Consider the following 21,742-nt stretch of genomic DNA (forward strand, 5'->3'; position numbering starts at 1 on the left):
CCACTTGCAAAGCACTTTCGGATAGATTGACTTATGTACATATCTTTACATGATATATTATAAATTACTTATTTATATTAATGTCTGTCTCCCCCTCTTGACTGTAAGTTCATTATGGGCAGGGAATGTTTCTGTTGAATTGTATTTTCCCAGGCACTTAGTACAGTACTCTGCACACAGAAAGCACTCAATAAAGACCATTGGTTTAGATGTCCTTTATTCAGTTTGAAGACGGTGAGATGCATCAGTGAATACGAATATCTTTGAGGGAGAATCTTTTGCACATATTGTCCATAAGCATATAGTACAGCACATTTTCTAATAATAATAATAATAATAATAATGTTGGTATTTGTTAAGCGCTTACTATGTGCCGAGCACTGTTCTAAGCGCTGGGGTAGACATAGGGGAATCAGGTTGTCCCACGTGGGGCTCACAGTCTTAATCCCCATTTTACAGATGAGGGAACTGAGGCACAGAGAAGTTAAGTGACTTGCCCACAGTCACACAGCCGACAAGTGGCAGAGCTGGGATTCGCACTCATGAGCCCTGACTCCAAAGCCCGTGCTCTTTCCACTGAGCCACGCTGCTTCTCCGTCCCTTGTCATTCAGCTATCATGTTCAGCTATCCATGGTTAAGGAGAACAAAGAGGATTGAAGCAAGCATCTTGGTGACAGTCCACTGAGAATGCATGACAAAACTACATTGCTAAAATCAAGGGAAGAGGAGTGGATGTTTATCACCAGTATGTTGGGTGACAATGTGATTGGTAAATACAGCGAATACACATGGAATATGGAACGTCTCATGATTCTTAAGGCCATGAATTAGACTCTGCACACAATAAGCATTTACTAAATACCATTACTACTGGACTGATAAATGCACTCAATATCAGTCAGTCACCAGAACCAGAGATGGAGTGAGAGAAGAGTCTTTTGCACCTGACTCAGTCCCTTGACCCACACCCTCTGGGAAACACTGCTGCACTTGAGGGGAGTGCTGAACCTCCCTGGAGGATGATTTAACCCTGATGCAATGGTCAGTCCATCGGTCAGTTGTATTTATTGAGCGCTTACTGTGTGCAGAGCACTTTACTAAGCACTTGGGAGAGTACAATATAACAGACACGTTCCCTGCCCACAGTGAGCTTAGAGTCTAGAGGATACATAGAGCAACTGTTTTGGGCCTGCCCTATATTTCTAGAGGCCCCAGTTGGCTAGTATTTATGCTTGCCAGGTACAAAAGTAGTGCAAGGAAAGTAAAGGAACTGCTGTTCCTCAAATCCTCCCTGGCCCCCTCTCTCAAATCAGCCCCTGAGAATCCCAGTCAATCAATGGTATTTTTCAAGCACTCACTGTGTGCAGAGCACAGTACTAACTGCTTGGGAGAGTCCAATATAACAGAATTTGTAGACACATTCCCTGCCCACAAGTTCCCCCAAAATACCTGCTCCAAGCTGCCAGTGACTTTAATCCAGCCTTAAAGCTCTGATGTGGTGCATCCCTGAAGCCACTAGGTCTAGGCTCTATAAGACAATTACTCTCCCCCATTTCAAAGCCTTACTGAAGGCACACCTCCTCCAAGAAGTCTTCCCAGACTAAGTCCCGCTTTCCTCTTCTCCCATTCCCTTCTGCATCACCCTGACTTGCTCTCTTTGTTCTTCCCCCTCCCCCTAGCCCATTGCACTTATGTACAGATCTGTTATTTATTTGTACAGATGTCTGTCTTCCCCCATCTAGATTGTAAGCTCCTTTGGGCATGGAATGTGTCGGTTTATTGTATCGTACAATCCCAAACACTTAGTACAGTGCTCTGCACATAGTAAGCACTCGATAAACACCACTGAATGAATTTGGTGTGGCTAAAAGCTTGGCGCTGGATGTCTCTCTCCCCCCTCCCCACCCCTCTTTCCCCCCAACCAAGAGTCATAGCTTTGAATTATCTACCATAATGTAGAGCCTTGGTCATCAGGCAAGGAAGCCGGCAGTACCAGTAACTGAACTGGTCCCCAAAGACCCCCGGGGCCCCGACTCCTCTCTACCCTCTCTTCTACACAAAACAGCTGGGCATGGAAAAAACTGGTCTCCTTAATGACAATTAGCTATCCAGGAAGATCCCTAAATCCATCTTTTCAAAGTGCAGTCAGACACAATATGAATTTCCCACACTAAAGCCATAACAGAGGGAGATGGTTCACCTCTCTGGCTCATGGAAATATTTTCCAGGAGGATTCATGAAACACAAGTTATAAGAATAACAGTTGGTATGTGTTAGGTGCTTACTAGGTGCCAAGCACTGTACTAAGCACTGGGGAAGATATAAGATAACCAGGTCGGACACAGCCCCTATCCCACATGGGTTTCACAGTCTAAGTAGAAGGGAAAACAGGTATTTAATCCCCATTTTACAAATGAGGAAACTGAGTCATAGATAAGTTAAGTGACTTGCACAAGGTCCACCATAGGCAGATGGCAGTGCTGACATTAGAATCCAGGTCCTCTGATTCCCAGGCCTGTGCTCTTTCCACTACGCCACACTGCTTCTCTTTTTTCCTATCTGCTATACATTCTTCCTAGAGGATACAGCTCCTAAGTACACAAGAAGCAGAACCAACTGTCCTTTCTCCAAAAGTTATCTTCTTGTCCTGGTTTAAGAGAAAGTAGAATGACTAGTGAGTACAAGTTTAGACTCAAAACAAATATGAGATTTCCCCTATAAGAGTGCTTCGCATACAGTAAGCGCTCAGCAAGTATGAATGAATGAATAAGAGCTTTCTTCCTGAACTCTCTGTCTTGTTTTACACTGTTGAGCCGTCTCCGACCCATAGTGACACCATGGACGCGTCTCTCCCAGAACGCCTCATTTCCATCTGCGGTCATTTCATAGTGCTAGAGCTACAATCCACTATATTATTAACTGCTTTTGGACAGGGATCATGTCCACCAATTGTACCATACTCTCCCAGCCCCTTAGTTTGGTGCTCTGCTCACCATAAGCGTTCAATAAATTCCACTGACTGATTGACAGACTTCAATGACTCCCTGATTCCTCGGCAAATGGGGGCTGTGCCTTAAGCTGAAAGAGGCTGTCTTGCAAAGCAATCTCATACTAAAGTGCCTCCAGGAGTTTTCTAGTGAAATATTTCTGTTTTGGCAGTGTGACAGAGAACAATCACCCAAACAATGAATGTGTGCTCCTCCTCCTGACAGTGAGCTCTCTGGCTGTTAGATTCAGAGTGACACCATCACAAATGCAACAAACAGTAGATCTGTTAAGGATGTTAGAAGGCTCAAGAAGAATTTAGATAGCATTGATTGACAGCTTGATTCATTGGCAGTAGATTCCTGGTGGGTAGTTAGAGGAAAAAGCTATGTAGGTAAGGATGTCAAGGAGAAAATGATCACACTAGTCTTCCACATATCTTTGAATCCTTTCAGAATACCAGGCTGGATGGATCACTGATCTGATTCTGGATGGCATTACTTATGGCCTTACATTCCTATGAAATCGAAGGACAAATGTACAAAAGAAACAACTGCGATAACAGCTCATAACTTTCCTTCTGGTTTCAGACTTTCTGCCATGCATACAGGAAACCCTCAATGGAATGCCTATGGTAATTACATCAACAAGCTACATATCTGCAACAGTGACTCAATGGAATGTGCAGATATCTGGCTATTTTCCGCAAACAGAACCATAACCAGATGTCCGACAGCAGACAGGTTTTATTGCCTCAATCACAAAACAGCTTTTAACTATAGGAATCTAAACAATCCCCAAGCACTAAATTAATAAGGACTCTTCGGTCTAGATTTGATTTATTAATATGAAACAGGCAAATCACAAAATGGAAAGTTAAACTGAAAAAAAACCTTAATTGAAATAGGAGGGGGAGAAAAGTTCACATGCCTGAAAAACTGTTACAGTCCATCAAATGTCAAAACACAATCAGCCAAAGAAATGAATTACTCTTCAAAATCTTGGCTGGCTCCCCCATCCTCTCTATAAAGAAACTAGCCTTCATGCATATAGGTTCTATCCTAAAAGCAATATTCAGAGGTCAATCATTCATTCAATCATATTTATTAAGCATTTACTGTGTGTACAGCACTGTACCAAATGCTTGGGAGAATACAACAATAAACAGATACATTCCCTGTCCACAACGATCTTACAGTCTAGAGGGGGAGAGAGGCATTAATATCAATAAATATATTACAGATATGTATATAAGTGCTGTGAGGCTGGGAAGGGGGATGATTAAAGGGAGCAAGTCAGGGCAACAGAGAAGGGAAGGAAAGGAAAGTCAGAGAAGGCCTCTTGGAGATGTGCCTTCAATAAGGCCTTGAATGGGGGAGAGTAACTGTGTCGAATTAGGGCATGGGCAAGGGGTCAGCAGTGAGGTAGATAAGATTGAGGTACAATGAGAAGGTTGGCATTAGAGGAGAGAAGTATGAGGGTTGGGTTGTGTAGGACACTAGCGAGGTGAGGTAGGAGGAGGCATGGTGATTGAGTGTTTTGAAGCCAATGGTGAGTTTGTTTGATGCGGAGGTGGATGGGCAACCACTGGAGATCAGTTTTTAGGGCAATGGGCCCATTAAAAGAATCACTGTCCTGCAACCACTGGAGGTCAGTTTTTAGGGCAATGGGCCTCACTGAGAATCACTGTCCTCAACCAAGAACTCACATATAGAATCTGCCCAACAATGGTTTCTGCTTTACCATAGTTTTGTTCTGACTGTAATGTGCTAATTCTGAAGTCTATATGTAAACCTAGTATTTGTTCTCTCTAGGATCTGTGGCAAGAAGAAATGTTTGCGATTCACTTCTCTGTGATTGGTATACTATTTCTAATACAAGGTATACTCCGGTGGGGCTTTCCTTTAACAAATTTTAATAAGTATCATAACCTGCAAACGATAACTAATATAAACTGATGAGTGTAGCTGGACATCTGGCTCTATTTCACCGAGGCTGGACGGATCACCGTTAACTATCACTCTTAGCAAAGTCTGCCTACGTGTGTTTTGGTTTTAAACTAACTTTAAGGCCACTTTTAAGTAGAACTGTATATTTTTCCTCAATTTGGAATCCCACACAAAATGAATTTTGGGGACATTCTCATTTCTTGGGTCCTATCAGTCCTGGGACCTAATTAACAAGCTTCAATGGCTCTATGGTCTATTCCTCCCCAAGCATATCAAGTTTTTTAAGAACTGCAGAGAGCAGCTACATATTCTTTAAGCTCAGGGTTTTTACTTGTTCTCAAACTAGCTCTCCCGTCTTTATCCTCCATATCCTCAATTGTCTGGGCTGTGGGGGTCAGTCAAATGGGAATTTTAAAGTTCAGAAAAAGAGCAAATGCCCTTCTCCACTGCTGAGGCTTGCTCTCAGGAAAGGCTCGGCAGGTAGCCAAGGTAGACTGCAGTTCAGTCATCAAGAAAATGCTAACCCATGAATAACTCTGATTCCTTCAGGTCTTTGGCCCTAAAATATTTCAATAGTGATGCCTGAATGGTTCAGTTAACAAAAGAAAACCGCCTGACCAATTTATCAGCTGAGTTCACAAGAAACAATGCTTCTAATCATCCCTTAAATGACTCCCTGAGGTAAACCTGTATACACATGCAAAATCATCCCCTGGCTTCCGAATATCATGGGAGCCCTGACAACTTCACTAGGGGCCCTCTCCAACAAGGCTTTCAGGGTTCCATTGTTAGAGAGAGAGAGAGAGAGAGAGAGAGAGAGAGAGACTTTAGTTCAGCTATCCTGATTGGGAGGGAATTGAGGGGTAGGGGGTGGGGAGTAAGAAGGGAAAGATACAGCATCAAAAGGAATTGGATTCTTTTTGTATCCACCTGCAAGCCAGTCTTCTTCCTCTGTTTGCAAATGACATCGGCTCCTGCTCTGGCCAATCAGTTCCCGGGGCACTTTCCCTTTGGATTTGTGAAACGCTAGGATCACATCTGCCTTCCACTTTTCTCCCCAGTTAGTGGGATGACACCTCTGCCATTAGCTTTTGTTCTGCTTGAGGCAACCTGACAGATCACTGTTTGAAAAATGTCCCCAAAAGCTGTTAATTACGAAACCAAAGATCACCGAAACCAAAGAACACCGTGCCTACAGGCCAGCCTGGCAGTGTTTCAGGCCACATTTTTCATCTCCCAGCTACAAATGTTAAGGTCGCATGTCTTAAACTGCCTAAAGAAAAACAAATGTCCTTTTTCCATACTTGCGCCTTTCTAATGCAACTGAAAATCCTCTGCTGAATCACACAGTGGTGCCCTAGAGATTTTCTCAGTCTTAAAAAAGTTAAGAACATCCATCTACCTCATCTACCTTCTTCACTGGCAGAGCAGTTCTTGGGCTTCCAGGTTCATAGCCCAAGTTTTAAAAATCTATTCAGGGCAGACAACTCAGTCAACTTCAGATGTGCAGTCTCAGGTCAACAAAATCAGTCTCCACACCAGTTCAGAAGTCATGCCTTTTAAATTATCTTATTACACTAGCCCCTTTTCACAAAAATCACATCTCCAAAAGTACTTCCTCTACTAAGCCCTCATTTCCCCTTCTCCCCTCCCCTCAGTATCACCTCTATACTTGGATCTATTCCCTATAAGCACTTGATAATCACCACACCCACACAGCACTTAGGTACATACCTATAACTTACTTTAATGCCCATCTCCTTCTCTAGACTCTGAGTTCCTGGTGGGCAGGGAACATGTCTACCAACTCTGCTGTACGGTACTCTCCAAAGTGTTAAGTACAGTGCTCTTCATGCAGGAAGTGCTCAATAAATACTGACTGATGAATAATTATCATCACTACTACTACTATGAACAGGAATCCTGGATTTGCACTGTTCCAATGAATTTTCACTATGAGAATGAGCGGTAGAGATACAACATTAAGTTGTTTTCTTCTGACTCCATTAAGATCAGTCTTCACAGTTTCAAGTTCAGAAAGTCAGCCTTAACTGAAGAGGCAGTGTTTTAGTGGTCACAATCTTAATTTGCTGAGCTTCTAACATTTTTCTCTCTTCACAGTGCCACTTAAGCAGCTAGCCTCGTGTATTACTTTTTTCTTGAAGAAAAAGCAAAAAATCCAAGTATGAATAAATTCTTAACATGTAATCATGCTGAGCCCACGAGATCAAAGACACCTTCCTTCATTTCTAATTTACAGGAATAATGAGGCAGAGGATGACATGGGGACCCAGTAGATTGATGTTCTTCCCCCATTCCCCACACTCCCCCGCTTTCCCAAGCCCAGACTGAAATAAGCAGAAACATGGCTGGAAGATGAAGTAAAAAATGCAACATGCCATACTCATTACTGAGGAGTCATTACTCAAAATTTCACATAAAAGATTTAAGAAACCTAGGCCTCGGTGTTGCCATGGTGAAGCATGGCCTCTTCATGAGTTCACTTAAAACATGCACATTTTAAAATATTGGAAAACCAGTTTTGTAATTAAACTCAAACAAACAGTAATCCCCAATCTAAAAGATTTCTGTTCCTTACAGTTCTCACTAAAGGGAAGTAAAGGGGCAATCTTAGATTTAGCTTGAGAGAGGCACAAACTACTGAATACAGTATCCCCCACCTAGTGCAAATCTTATTGAATGAGTCTCCCCCATATACACCTTCAAAATCAAAACATATTCAGCTATAGCACTGAACAAATGGAACAAAAATATCTCATGTAGAAATGATGATAATGGTTTTTGTTAAGCGCTTATTATGTACCAAGCATTGTTTTAAGCGCTGGGGTACATGCAACGTAATCAGATTGGACAAATCCGTCCTACGTAGGGCTCACAGTCTCAATCCCCATTTTACAGATGAGGTAACAGGCACAGAGAAGTGACTTGCCCTTTGGATTAAGAACATAGCAAAGGAATCACTTCTCCCTTTGACTTCAGAGTTAATTGAACAATCCAATTTTGAATTCTTTATTATCACATACCTTGGGCCCCTGGGTGGAGCCAAGGTAACATCCTGGTTACATTTTGGTGTCATATCAACAACTGGGAAGTCAATCCTACAACTAAATTTATGGGTATAAGGGCAAGAAACAAATGGTAAATTCATGGGACACATTAGCTCTATCTGCAGTAAGCTCCCTCTCCTTTTCCTCTTCCACCAGTTGGAGTTTGAGGGTAGGAGGGAGAGAGGAGAAAGAACAGGGAAAACCTAAGATGCTGTTTGTCACTGAGGGGGGCATGCTTATAAAGAGGTTCTTGGACTCAAAAAGGGAGACTAATGGGTCGGTCGGCTAGGGCCAATCTCCACTCCCATTATAGATTGGTGTCAATGTGAGGCTTGTTCCATCAGGCAAACCAGCACTTTTTACCACAAGTTTTTCTTCAAAGAATACTCTTGGCCCATGCGGACCATCTATCCTGAATTTGGCAACTATTATGGATCTTGGAAACCCAAGATTTTTTTTTAAGAGCTCCTAAGGAAAATTAATTATTACAGTGAGAAAGTGAAGCATAAAACCTTAAACAAAAATGCTACTTCTGGTCTTAAGCCTATTTACTTCAATAGCAGACCATTTTTCTCTTCCCTCAATCAGTGGTATTTACCGAGCGCTTACTATGTGCACAGGACTGTATTAAGCACTTGGGAGACTACAGCAGAATTAGCAGGCATGTTCCCTGCCCATACCAAGCATACATACATGTGCAAGCACACACATTCCCTAAAGAATACACAAGAAAAGGTGAACCAGTACCAAAAAAGATACACAAAGAAATTTACCCAGGTAATGAGGTACATTTTTACTGTCCAACCAGTTGTCAGAACTGCAAGCCACTAATCCCCTATCAAGCTAAACAGATGGTTTGGTGGGACACAGGAAGTCACCACTGAAGGGGGAGTTCTAGAAATCCATTAGCGAGGGGAAGATGCAGTAGGTCAGACAGAAGAGCCCCAGGTGGCAGAGGTTTTCTCCCTATTCCTACTCCCTTCCAGACTCACTTCCACAGTCCTTAAACAACAATGAAAATAAACCTCACACAAAAATGTGTTATATCTCCTGCAAAATGAGTCTTGGGAAAAAATACAACCTTCAGAGAACTAATTATGAATCCTGAAATCACTCTTGTAGTGACTTTTAAAAGCATCATTTTTCACTGCAAATTTAGTTTTGAGCATTCATCTTTCTGACTTTCTGGTTAGCCATTAATGCCTAAAACACTCTGCCCATTGCCAGGCTTCAGCTTTGGTACTTTATGGTACTGCAACAGAGATACCACATCTTCAACACTTCACCCTCTTGGCCTTCCAGAATCAAAGTTACCTCAACAAATATATGAAATAATCCCAGAAGTTTTCTTTTTTTTTTTTTAAGATTATTCAAACCTTGTGAGCCAAGACAAGGGGAGCAATGAACATATTTCTTAGGTAAAAGGATACACACCTTTCCCACCACACACAATTATTTTTAATAGCATGAAAAACTAACCTATTTCCACCATTTACTTTAATCTCTTCCCTAATTAGAAGTATAGGCTGAAAATAACTATTTTGAAACAAAATCCTGCTTTCTCCTGACAAAACTGTTTTCAAAGATAATGAATATTGTCATGTTCAAAGACTCAGATCTCTAATTTGGAAACTCTCACGCATTCTATCACAATATATTACCGTATGACTGATTTTCAGGAGTATTAAGGACAATTTTTAAAGGGAAATTTTTAAAAAAGAAACAGTAGAATTTTCTTACAGTTTTTCTAATGAGTGCAATGCTGAAATTCTCCCTATTAAAGCAACTCAAATTACTGAATGTAGTATATACTTCACTATTGCTTAGATATTTGTATACAAGAATCCTACCAACTAGAAAATACAGCTAAATTAGGGGAAAAAAATCAAAAAAAATTTCTAATAAATTAAAATTAATCAGAAAATAAATGTTTTACTATTTACTATTATTTACTAAGTTCATCCAATGCATACATGCTTGCCATATGCTAAGAAAATGATTTGAATGTTTTCCTGGAGCCTTGGTATTTGCATCTTAATGGAAGAAGAGAAACATTCTTGTGGGGTCTGGAGAGGGTCTTTAGTGCATGATAGGGCAATACCAGAAGCCAAAGAATCAGATGCAAATCTAACAATGCTCCTGTACAAAATTCAATTCTAAACAGATAATCTAGTAATACAACTTCATTGCTTGTGCTCACATCTGGTTTTAGCTTTTATCAAGGACATATCTATTCATCACTAATTTTCTAAACATTCCTTCACCCTCAAAATCATTGAAAGTTTTCAGGGGAACAGTTACAGCATGTGCTGTGAAATAAGTATCGTTTTTGTCAGGTTTACAATTGAAGAATACCATCAGAACACTTCTCCATTTACCTATTTGATAATGAAGGTTTAATCTCAGAGAGTGTCCCTACTTTTCTCTAAGTATCTTGCCAATAAGGCAGGCAGAAAGACTTCCTCCAACAAATGTAACTGCTTTCAAAGTGCTCTGGGTCTACTGTTCCTCACCATGTTCACACAGGTTGTGAGCCCCCTTATTATATCATCACTCAGTACTATCATCAAGATGTTTCCTTCTGGAGGAAGCTGCAGCATTTATGTGAATTCTGACCTATTCTCCCTATTCTGCTAACAGCAGAGCCCATTACAACCGTTGGAGCTTCCGGTCTGAGGATGGCTGAAAAAATACACCAGGGGATTTCAAAGCTTCACCAGAAAAAGACAGAGCTCGTGAAGCTCAACCCCAGTTCTGACAGTATTCAGGTTTAAGTAATGGTTTTCCTCTGTCTCATACAGACGCTTCAATTATAGAGAAATGTAGTTTCACTCTCTTTGCTTTCTAGGCAGGTCATTCGACAAGACACATTTGTTCTGATCTCTCTGACACTCATCATCTCTTTGATAAACCTGCCCCCACTCCAGGAACTTATAGCGCAGGCGGGCTAACACCCTTGGGTGCCATTTCCTCTCATTTGTTCCCAAAAAGGGTTTAATCACTATAAAGATCAAAATGGTATATGTTAAGGGTCTTTCCCTCCAATCACAGGCTCAGCCCTCATCAATGCAGCTCTTCACACTCACAGATGGTTTCTGTTCCGCTTGACCCATGGGGTGGTAATCAAGGTTTGTTTCTTGAGCTCAAATCCAATCCCCCTCCTTCAAACTAGAACTAGCTCCTAATATGTCACTATCTTTGGACAGAGAAGAATTTTCAAAAAATTATCTATTTTGTACCTAGTGTTTAGAACAGTGCTTGGCAAATAGTAAGTGATTAACAAATACCCACATTATTATTACCCTATGTAATTATTTTTATTGCTAAATAAATAACAATAATAGTATTTAAGTGCTTACTATATGTCAAGAACTGTTCTAAGCACTGGGCTAGATAGAAACTAATCAGGTTGGATACAGCCAAATGGGGCTCACAGTCTTAATCCCCATTTTACAGGTGAGGTAGCAGGCACAGAGAAGTGAAGTGACTTGCTCAAGCTCATATAGCAGACAAGTGACAGAGTCAGGATTAGAACCAAGGTCCTTCGGACTCCCAGGCCCATGTGGTATCCACTAGGCCATGCTCTGACCAAAATACTTGCATAGGCTTGGAATGCTACTGTATTTCAATGTTTTTCAATGTTTATTAGTAATAATAATCATAATGGTTGTGGTACTTGTTAGGTGCTTATATACAATAACTTACTAATTAAAAAAAAATCACAAACAGGTAAATTTCCAATGTAAGTTCTACTAATTAACTCTGTGTCAGAAACAAAGTTACCCCTCTCTCTCACCTAGCCTCACTGATCTCTTACTACAACCCAACCCGCACATTCCACTCTATTTCTAACTTGGTTTCGGTAGCTTGATCTCAACTATCACACCACCAACGCCCTGCTCAGACCTGGAATTCCCTCCCTCTTCACATCTGATAGACCACCACTTTCTCCCCCTTCCAAACCCTCCTAAAATCACATTTCTACTGAACGGCCTTCCCAGACAAACCCCTCTATTTCCCCAACTGTCTTTCCCGCTGTGTCGACTATGAACTTGGCTTTGTACCCCTTAAACACTTTGATACTCACTTCAGCCCCACAATATTTATATCAAATATTCTTATACTGTATTTCCCCTACCCTTAATCTATTTTAATGTCCGTCTCTCGTAGTAGTCTGCAAGCTCCTTGAGGGCAAAGACAACGTCTTTCCTAAATACTTATTAATAGTGCTCTGCATACAGTAAGTGCTCAATAAATACTACTGATTGATTATAAGTTCTAAAGTCTTCCTTTCATCTTTAAATTTGAAATATTTCAGTGAGAACAGTGGAAGGACATTTTCATCAGATTGCTTCATCAAGCTGCTCATGGAAAAAGCCAATTGCCTCACTCATAACATTCTAACCCAAATTTTCTAATAGTCCAACATATTCGGTAAAATCGTATGAAGGCGGTGAACATGCAAAGATCAATAACTGATTGAGCAAAGGAGAAGCACTGCCCTTGGCAACAGCATGTGAGGAAAAAATTAGGTAATGTGGAACATGGGCCAAAAGGACTGTTTTCACAGATAGCTGAGTGAGTCTGAAATGTGTTATTCTTTTGATGCCTTTGAAAATGTATCTGAATATTGACTTAAATTTATTTTCAGTATTTATTTCTTTAAAAGCCCCTCTCAATGCATTTCAGCCATTCATTCATTTCTTTCATTTAATCATATTTATTGAGTGCTTACTTTGTGAAGAGCACTGTACTAAGCGCTTGGGAGAGTACAATAAACAGACACATTCCCTGCCCACAGCGAGCTTAAAAGCCACACGTACAATTGGTAAGGCTGACAATCACATTTATCACAGTACTCACTAAAAATATATAGAAGCAATATGGCCTAGGGAAAGACCATAGGCCTGGGAGTCAGAGGACGTGGGTTCAAATCCCAGCTCTGCTGCCTGCCTGCTATGTGACCTTGGCCAAGTCACCTAACTTCTCTGTCCCTCAGCTTCCTTAGTTGTAAATTGGGATTTTCTTAATGGCATTTGTTAAGTGCTTACAGTGTGCCAGGCACTGTACTAAGTACTGGGATAGATACAGGATTGTTGGGTTGGACATAGTCCATGTTCCAAATGGGGTTCACAGTCTTAATCTCCATTATAAAGATGAGGTAACTGAGGCACAGAGAAGTTGTGATTTGCCCAAAGTCACTCAGCAGATAAATGGTGGAACCAGCATTAGAACCCAGGTCTGTCTGACTTCCGGCCCCTTGTTCTATTACATCATACTCTTTATCGTGGGTTAGAGAAGCAGTGTGGCACAGTGGAAAGAGCCCGGGCTTGGGAGTCAGAGTTCATGGGTTCGAATCCCGACTCTGCCCCTTGCCAGCTGTGTGACTTTGGGCAAGTCACAACTTCTCTGTGCCTCAGTTCCCTCATCTGTAAAATGGGGATCAACTGTGAGTCTAACGTGGGACAACCTGATTACCTTGTATCTACCCCAGCGCTTAGAACAGTGCTCTGCACATAGTAAGTGCTTAACAAATACCAACATTATTATTATTATTATTAAAGGATTTAATGACTAAAACAATGCCTGAGCTTTCTTCATAAAGGAACCATTTTCTATAAAATCAAGTTGAAATTCTAGTCAACAAATTCCATTTTGAATGCTAAGAAATGCTTGGGATCAAAATTAATTTTCTAGACACAACATAGTATCATTATAAGAGATAACTACCTTCCCCTATCCATTAGCACAATATAATAAAATGCTAACTTATATGTTGCTGTGAGTGGAAGACCGAAGTTAAGAGAAAGCAACTAAGCCTAAACTGCCTTTTCACTACAGCTGTAACGTTTGTTTCAAGAACTACTGACCCTGAAAATTGTGCTTTTGTTATTTTACAAGATAAAATAATCGAAAGTCAGGGATGGTCTGATAGCATTCCAATTAATTCAACGGACTTTTTTTGTAGAGGTGCCTGAAGCATCAAAATTATATTTCACACCAAAGCTACAATACTTTGATACACTCTAAGAGTCTAATGATTTCAGAAAAAGCAGAAGAACGTACTTATTTTCTTCCTTAGTGCTAGCCAGATTCTGAATGCATAAAATATTCCCTGGAACTATGGCAGGTACTTCTGAAGGTGCAGGAACTTTATCCAACACTGTGTCTGAACTGATCATCGTGCATCTAACCCAGTGCTTAGAACAGTGCTCAGCACATAAGCACTTAACAAATACCATAATTACTATTATTAGCAGGCTGTTGCAACACAAGAGTTCAAGTGCATCCAAAAATACTTAAAGTAAAACATTGTTTACTGAGATAATCTGAATAATTTATTGGCAAACTAAATATTATATTTATTAGGCTCTAAAAGAGCTTAAGAAAGGCCCAATCAAAACATAAAAATCCTATCCACATCTACATTCTACAGAAACCTAAATAGATTTAGAGTTCGGAATGTCTATAACTTGTACAGTACAAGAAATTTACTTCTTCCCTGAGCAGCAGCTATTTCTGCATTATACGTTTGGCGGGGGTTTTTATTGTTGTGATCAGTGAGAACTGAAAGTACAACCAGCAATGTTCCAGTGAAGTTGGTGGTCTTATATTTGTATCATTGACCCGGCAAAATGTGCAAAGAAAAGCAATGTTACCAGTCAGTGTACCTCATCCACCTAATGACAGTATATGAAGTTCATTTTGGAAGTCAACACTTCATAAGAAGTCAGTCTACAGAGAGGATAGTCATTTTCTGGGAGGACTGGGTCTGCCATTCAGGAACATAAAATATAGTTGCAGTCCTTTGGGTCAATTCTTCTCATCTAGATAACTATTTTGGAAGTTTCTCCATTTAAACGATGATGTTGGACTTCCTTCAAAGCCCAAATCACCTATTCCAATTATTGTGCCTTCTTCCACTGGCCCTTTCCTCCCACACCGCAACCCGCCTCCCAACTTTCTGAAACATTTTGATCCCTTCCTTGCATTCTTTCTCTCTTTCTCCATTCCTACACTGAACCTCGGGTATTTGAATATCCAAGCGGATGTTAATATCCAAATGGATCTTCCGACAACTTTCCCACTGCCTGCTTCCTTCCTCTCACTCCTAAACTCCACCAACCTCCTACTCCACCACACGCTAACCCACTAACTTGGACATGCTCTCGATCTCATCACCACTAACCTCATCATTTCTCAAATTCCACTCTCTGACCACAGCCTTCTCCCCTGCCTTCTCTCCCACACACTGTCACCCTGCAAAACAGTCCTGTTCTCTCACAGAAATCACCGATCTCTCAAATCCTTTCAATTTTCTGAAGTTATCAAGCCCCATTTGGTCTCCATACCCACCTTCTCTTAACACATAAACCCATGCCCTCAACTCCGCCCTCTTCACTAAACTCAACTCCCTTCCTTGTCCGTAAATCTCATACCACCAACATGCAGTCCTGGATCACCTCCACAGTACATTTGCTCTGCTCACTCCTTTACTAAAGCTACAGAGCACTGCTGGCAGAAATCCAAACATCAGGCCAACCTCATCCATCTCATCCTCACTTGCCACTCAAATCCATACTTTGCCCTGCTGCACAGATCATTTATTTTATTTTATTATTTTTTAATTGTGTCTGTTAACCACTTACTCTGTGTCAGGCACTATTCTAAGAGCTGGGGTAGACACAAGGTATTCAGGTTGTTCCACGTGGGGCTCACAGTCTTAATCCCCGTTTTACAGATGAGGTAATTGAGGCACAGAGAAGTGTAGTTACTTTCCCAAGTTACACAGCAGACAAGTGGCAGAGTTGGGATTGGAACCCAAGTCCTTCTGATTCCTATTCCTGGGCTCTATCCACTTGGCAACATTGCTTCTCTATCACCATTAATCCACAAAAACATTCATTCCATGTCTCCCCACTCCTCAAGAACCTCCAAAGGTTGCCCATCCACCTCCACATCAAACAGAAAATCCTTACCATTGGCTTTAAAAAAATCGGCTTCCCCCTCACTAGTGAGGTATCACCTCACTAATCTCCTACTACAGACCAACCCGCACACTCCGTTCCTCTAGCGCCAGTTTACTCATTGTGCCCCGATCTCATCTATCTTGCCATTGAACCCTTTCCCACATCCTCCCCCTAGCCTGCAACTCCCTCCACCCCCACAAATGCCAGATCACCACTCTCTCCACCTTGAAAGCATTACTGTCACATCTCCAAGCGGCCTTCCAGCGATTAAGCCCCTTTCGCCAGCTCCCTCTCCCCTCTGCATTGTCTAGGCACTTCAATTTGTGACCTTTGGACATTTGATATTAACCCCACCCACAGCACTTTCCCAAGCGCTTAGTACAGTGCTCTGCACACAGTAAGCGCTCAATAAATACGATTGATTGAATGAATCTTTAAATTACATAATAGTTTATATTTTAATATACACACTTTATATATTTTATATATATATAATTTCTTGCTTTTTATGGGCAGGGAATGTATCTGCTAACTCCTTGTTTTGTACTCTCCCAAGCGCTTAGTACTGTGGTCTGCATATAGTAAGCGCTCAATACCACTGATTGAGCTCATCCTCACCTGCTTCCCCTCTGCCCAGCATCAATACTTGCCCATCCTTATTAACTCTCATGCTATTGCCCAAGCCAGCTCAAATGGCATCCCCCAGCTCTTCCATTTCTTGCCTCTAATGACCTTGCCACCTATTTCATCAATAAAATTGAAACCATCAGGTGTGGCTCCGCTCCTTGTCAGCTGTGTGACTTTGGGGAAGTGACTTAACTTCTCTGTGCCTCAGTTACCTCATCTGTAAAATGGGGATTAAGACTGTGAGCCCCAAGTGGGACAACCTAATTACCATGTATCTATCCCAGCACTTAGAACAGTGCTTGGCACATAGTAAGCACTTAACAAGTACCATTATTATCTCCCTAAAACCTCCCCTGCTCCCCTCTAGTCCCTGCCTCCTCCTGCCCCTTCTTCATCTCTCACACCTTTCCCAGCAGTATCTCAACAGATCTTCTGCTTCCTCTCAAAATCTACCCCTTCCACCTGCATCGCCAACCTCATCCCTTTGCACCTTATCAAAACACTTGCCTCTTCCCTCCTTCCCTCTCTGACTTCCATCTTCAACTGCTGACTTTGAAATGGCTTTCCCCCAAAGCGTTCAAACATGCTCATATAAACCCAACCCTATACAATCACTTATCCTATTCTGCTTAGATTACTGCATCAGCCTCCTTGCTGGTCTCCCAACCTCCTGCCTCTCTCCATTCCAGTCCATACTTCACTCCTACCTGGAACATCTTTCTAGAGAAATGTTCAGAATATGTCACACCCCCCCTCAAAAATCTCCAGTGGTTGCCTATCCACCTCTGTATCAAACAAAAACTCCTCACCATTGGCCTTAAAGCTCTCCATCATCCCGCCCCTCCTACCTCCCCTCACTTCTCTCCTTGTACAACCCAGCCCACACATTTCACTCCTGTGGTGCTAACCTTCTCACTGTGCCTCCATCTCGCTTGTCTCACCACTGACCCTAGCCCACATTCTACCTTTGACCTGGAACGCCTTCCCTCCTCAAATCCACCAGATAATTAGTCTCCCCCCTTCAAAGTTTTACTGAAGGCACATCTCCTCCAAGAGGCCTTCTCAGACTAAGCCCCACTTTTCCTCATCTCCCAATCCCTTCTGCATCACCCTGACTTGCTCCCTTTGCTCTCTCCCCCCATCCAGGCCACCAGCACTTACGTATATGTAATTTTATTTATTTGTATTTATGTATTTTTATTTGTATTGATGTCTGTCTCCCCTTCTCTAGGCTGTGAGCTCGTTTTGGGCAGGGATTGTCACTGTTTATTGTTGTATTGTACTTTCCCAAGTGCTTAGTACAGTGCTCTGCACACAGTAAGAGCTTAACAAATACAATTAAATGAATCAATTCCCTCGACCCCACGGCATTCTCCAGTTATTATCCCAACTTCTTGCTACCATTTCTCTCCTAACTCCTTGAATAAACTGTCAACACCCACTGCCTCCACTTCCTCTCCTCCAATTCGCTCCTTGATTATCTCCAGTCTGGCTTCTGCCCCCTTCATTCCATGAAAACTACCTTCTCTAAGGTCACCAATAATCTCCTTCTTGCCAAATCCAACGGCCTCTACTTCAACCTAATTCTCTTCAACTTCTCAGTGGCCTTCAAAACTCTGGACACTCCCTTCTCCTGGAAATATCTAACCTCAGTTTCCTGACAATGTCCTCTCCTGGTTCTCCTCCTATCTCTCTGGCTGCTCCTTTTCAGTCTCCTCCTCTGGCTCCTACCCTCTAACCTCAGAGGTCCTTCAAGTTTTAGTTCTGGGTTCCCTTCCATTCTGCATCTACACTCTCTCCCTTAGAGAACTCATTCCCACTCACAGCTTCAACTACTGTTTCCATGCAAATGATTCCCAAATCGACCTCCCCAGCATTAACACCTCTCCTTCTCTGCAGTCTCATATTTCCTCCTGCCTTCAGATCACCTCTATTGGTATGCCCTATGGACACCACAAACTTAACATATCCAAAATAAAACTTTTCCCACCCAAACCGGGCTCTCTAACTTTCCCGTCACTATAGATAACACCACTCTCCTCCCTGATTCACAAGCCCATATCCTTGGCATTACACTCATCTCTCTCAATCAACATGCCTAATCAGTCCGTCACCAAACCTTAATAATTCTACCTTCACAACATCTCTAGAATCCATAGAATCCACCCGTTCCCTTCCATCCAAGCTGCTTCAAAACTGATCCAAGTACTTATTCTATCCCACCATGATTACAGCATCAGCCTCCTCGCTAACCTCCCAGCCTGTGATGTGCCTTCAATAAGGCTTTGAAATGGGGGAGAGTAATTTGTCAGATTTGAGGAGGGAGGGTGTCCCAGACCAGAGGCAGGACATGGCGAGGGGGTCGACAGCGAGGTTGATGAGACTGAGGTAGTGAGAAGGTTAGCATTAGAAGCGTGAAGTGTGCGGGCTGGGTTGTAGCAGAATAGCAAAGTGAGGTAGGTCAGGGCAAAGAGAATGACTGCTTTAAAACCAATGGTAAGGAGTTTGTTTGATGCAGAGGCAGATGGGCCACAATTAGAGTTTCTTAAGGAGAAGGGAAACATATCCTGAACGTCTTTGTAGAAAAATGATCCAGGCAGCAGACTGAAGTATGGATTGGAGTGGGGAGAGACAGAAGGCTGAAAGGTTAGCAAGGAGGCTGATACGGTAATCAAAACGGGATAGGATAAATGATTGGATTAACATGTTAGCGTTTTGGATGGAGAAGGGGCTGATTTTAGCAATGTGGTGAAGGTGGAACCAACAGGATTTAGTGATGGATTAAATATGTGGGTTGAATAAGAGAGAGGAGTCAAGGATGACACTAAGTTTATGGGCTTGTGAGACAGGAAGGATGGTAGTGCTGTCTACAGTGATGGGAAAGTTGGAGGGAGGAGACAGGGTTTGGGAGGAAAGATATGGAGTTATGTTACATATAAGAAACTTGAGGTGACAGAAGAACATCCAATTAAAGATGTCTTGAAGGCAGGAGGAAATGTGAGACTGCAGTGAGGGAGAGAGATCAGGGCTGGAGACACAGATTTGGGTATCATCCACAAAGTGGTGGCAACTGAGGCCATGTAGCAAATGAGTTCTCCAAGGGAGTGGGTGTAGATGGAGATTAGAAGGAGACCCAGAAGTGAACCTTGAGGGACACTCACAGTTAGGGGGTGGGAGGTAGAGGAGGAGCCCACAAAGGAGACTGAAAATGAGTGTCCAGAGAGAATCAGAAGAGGTCAGTGAAACCGCGGTTAGGTAATGTTTCCAGGAGAAGGGGGTGGTTGACAAGTTATTTTCACCCTAGCCCTACAGTCCTTACGTACATATCCATCTATAATTCATTTTAATGTCTGCCTCTCCCTCTAGTCTGTAAACTCCTTGTTGGCAGGGATTGTGTCTACCTACTTCAATGTACTATCCTTTCCCAAGCTTTACTACAATGCTTCATACACAGTTAGAGCTCAAAAAACACCACTGCTTGATTTACTGATTTTAGTGCCCAGATTACCTGTCTCCCCTGGGAGACTGGAAACTCCTTAAGAGCAAAGATCATGTCTACTAATTCTATTGTACTCTTCCATGCCCATAGTATAAGGACTTTGCAACTAGAAGATGCTCAATAAGTATTATTGATTAGCTGCAGCTCTAATTGGAAAGAATATAAAAGAAGAAGCCAAAGAGTAACTTCCTGAAGAACTACAATTAGAAATAACTCAGGTTAGAAGTCCACAGAATAAGCTGGTGAGACATAAATTGACTTGCCCAACAGAATGTCGTTCAATAGTTTCTTTACGAAGGTGAAAGGTTAAATTATGTATTTTCAGTGTTTGTACTTGCCTATATAAGATATGAAAATACATAATTTAACCTTTCACCTTCATAAGTAAGCTATTGAACAATACACATTTGTAATGGGATTCAGAGTAAACTTTTTTTATCTATTATGATAAATTTTCCCTAAAAAAGAATCTAAGATGCTTATAATATTCTTAAAGGTATTCTTTAAGATTATTTCAAATATATGATTTTTGAAAAAAAAAGTTTACTGTGAATCCCATTACAAATTTCCACAGGACTAGAAGAGGGTTTGGAGATAGTCAGCCAGCTGTATTTGTAGAGTGTTTACTGTCCACAGAGCACTGTATTAAGCACTTGGTAGAGTATAATATAAAAATACAACTGACACATTCCCTGCCCATAGCGAGTTTTCAGTCTAGAGGGGATAATCCCCTTTAGAGGTAATCCCATGGAGCATATAAGAAAATAAGAAAGGCTAAATAGACTCTACATTTAAAGGGGATAAACTGGCAGATATAAACTGGAAAAAGTAAAATGCTTCTATCCTAACACTAAATTTATAAAAAAAAAATAGGTGAGTCAGAATTTTAGCAGCTAGTAAAGACCTTGATAGTAGTACAGTGCTCTGCACACAGTAAGCACTTAAATACTGGCATCGATTAACTGATTGTTAATATTGGCATCTGTGTGTTGTGATGGAGGGAATTAAACCAATTAAGTGCTACTGGGCTATAATTTCTATAGGAAAAGCAAGCAGGGATGGGCGGGCAGGTAAGTGTAAAGCTGTATTTGAGGGGCAATAAACAGTAATCACATAAAAACATGCCATAATTTGCTTGGAGGGATAAAATATAAAGGTTACTGAAACAAATGGAATGAATCTAATCACCGGCTCTTACCCTGGTGGCAAAATGGCTTCCCACTCTGGACTATTAGGAACTCACAGGGTCTATAACTTTCAATTTAAGTAGTCTGGATAACACCTTTCCTTTTTCTTATGCCTGGACAATGGTACTCGGTGGTTTGAGGGGGTAGGCTATACCCCACTGAAACCCAGGTATCTGACTTACCTGCAGTCAGCTGGCACCTCCTTTACCTACTGCTCTAATAAACCATGACAACAAGATGGCTTCCTAGGAGTCTAAACAAAGCCTAGTTCTTCCTTCAAAATGTTCCCTTGCCACTTACTACACTAGGTAGACGGGACCATTCCCAAAGCCATAGATTTGCTTCTTATTGTACTAGGAAGAAAACAAAAAAATACCTTGAAAACTCTTAGCTCAAAGAATCTTCAACTAGACAGAAGTAGCTGCCAATATGTTTCTATTATCTGTTCTCAACCTG

The 21,742-nt window shown here is 41.6% G+C and overlaps 1 protein-coding gene across 1 annotated transcript in view; it reads right to left on the bottom strand.

Moving 5' to 3' along the window:
- NR6A1 (nuclear receptor subfamily 6 group A member 1) overlaps nucleotides 1–21,742 on the bottom strand; it is a 201,397-nt gene that overhangs the window by 160,380 nt on the left and 19,275 nt on the right. The window lies entirely within an intron of this gene.

Source organism: Ornithorhynchus anatinus, chromosome 4 (assembly GCF_004115215.2).
Source record: "Ornithorhynchus anatinus isolate Pmale09 chromosome 4, mOrnAna1.pri.v4, whole genome shotgun sequence".
Taxonomy (NCBI): Eukaryota; Metazoa; Chordata; class Mammalia; order Monotremata; family Ornithorhynchidae; genus Ornithorhynchus; species Ornithorhynchus anatinus.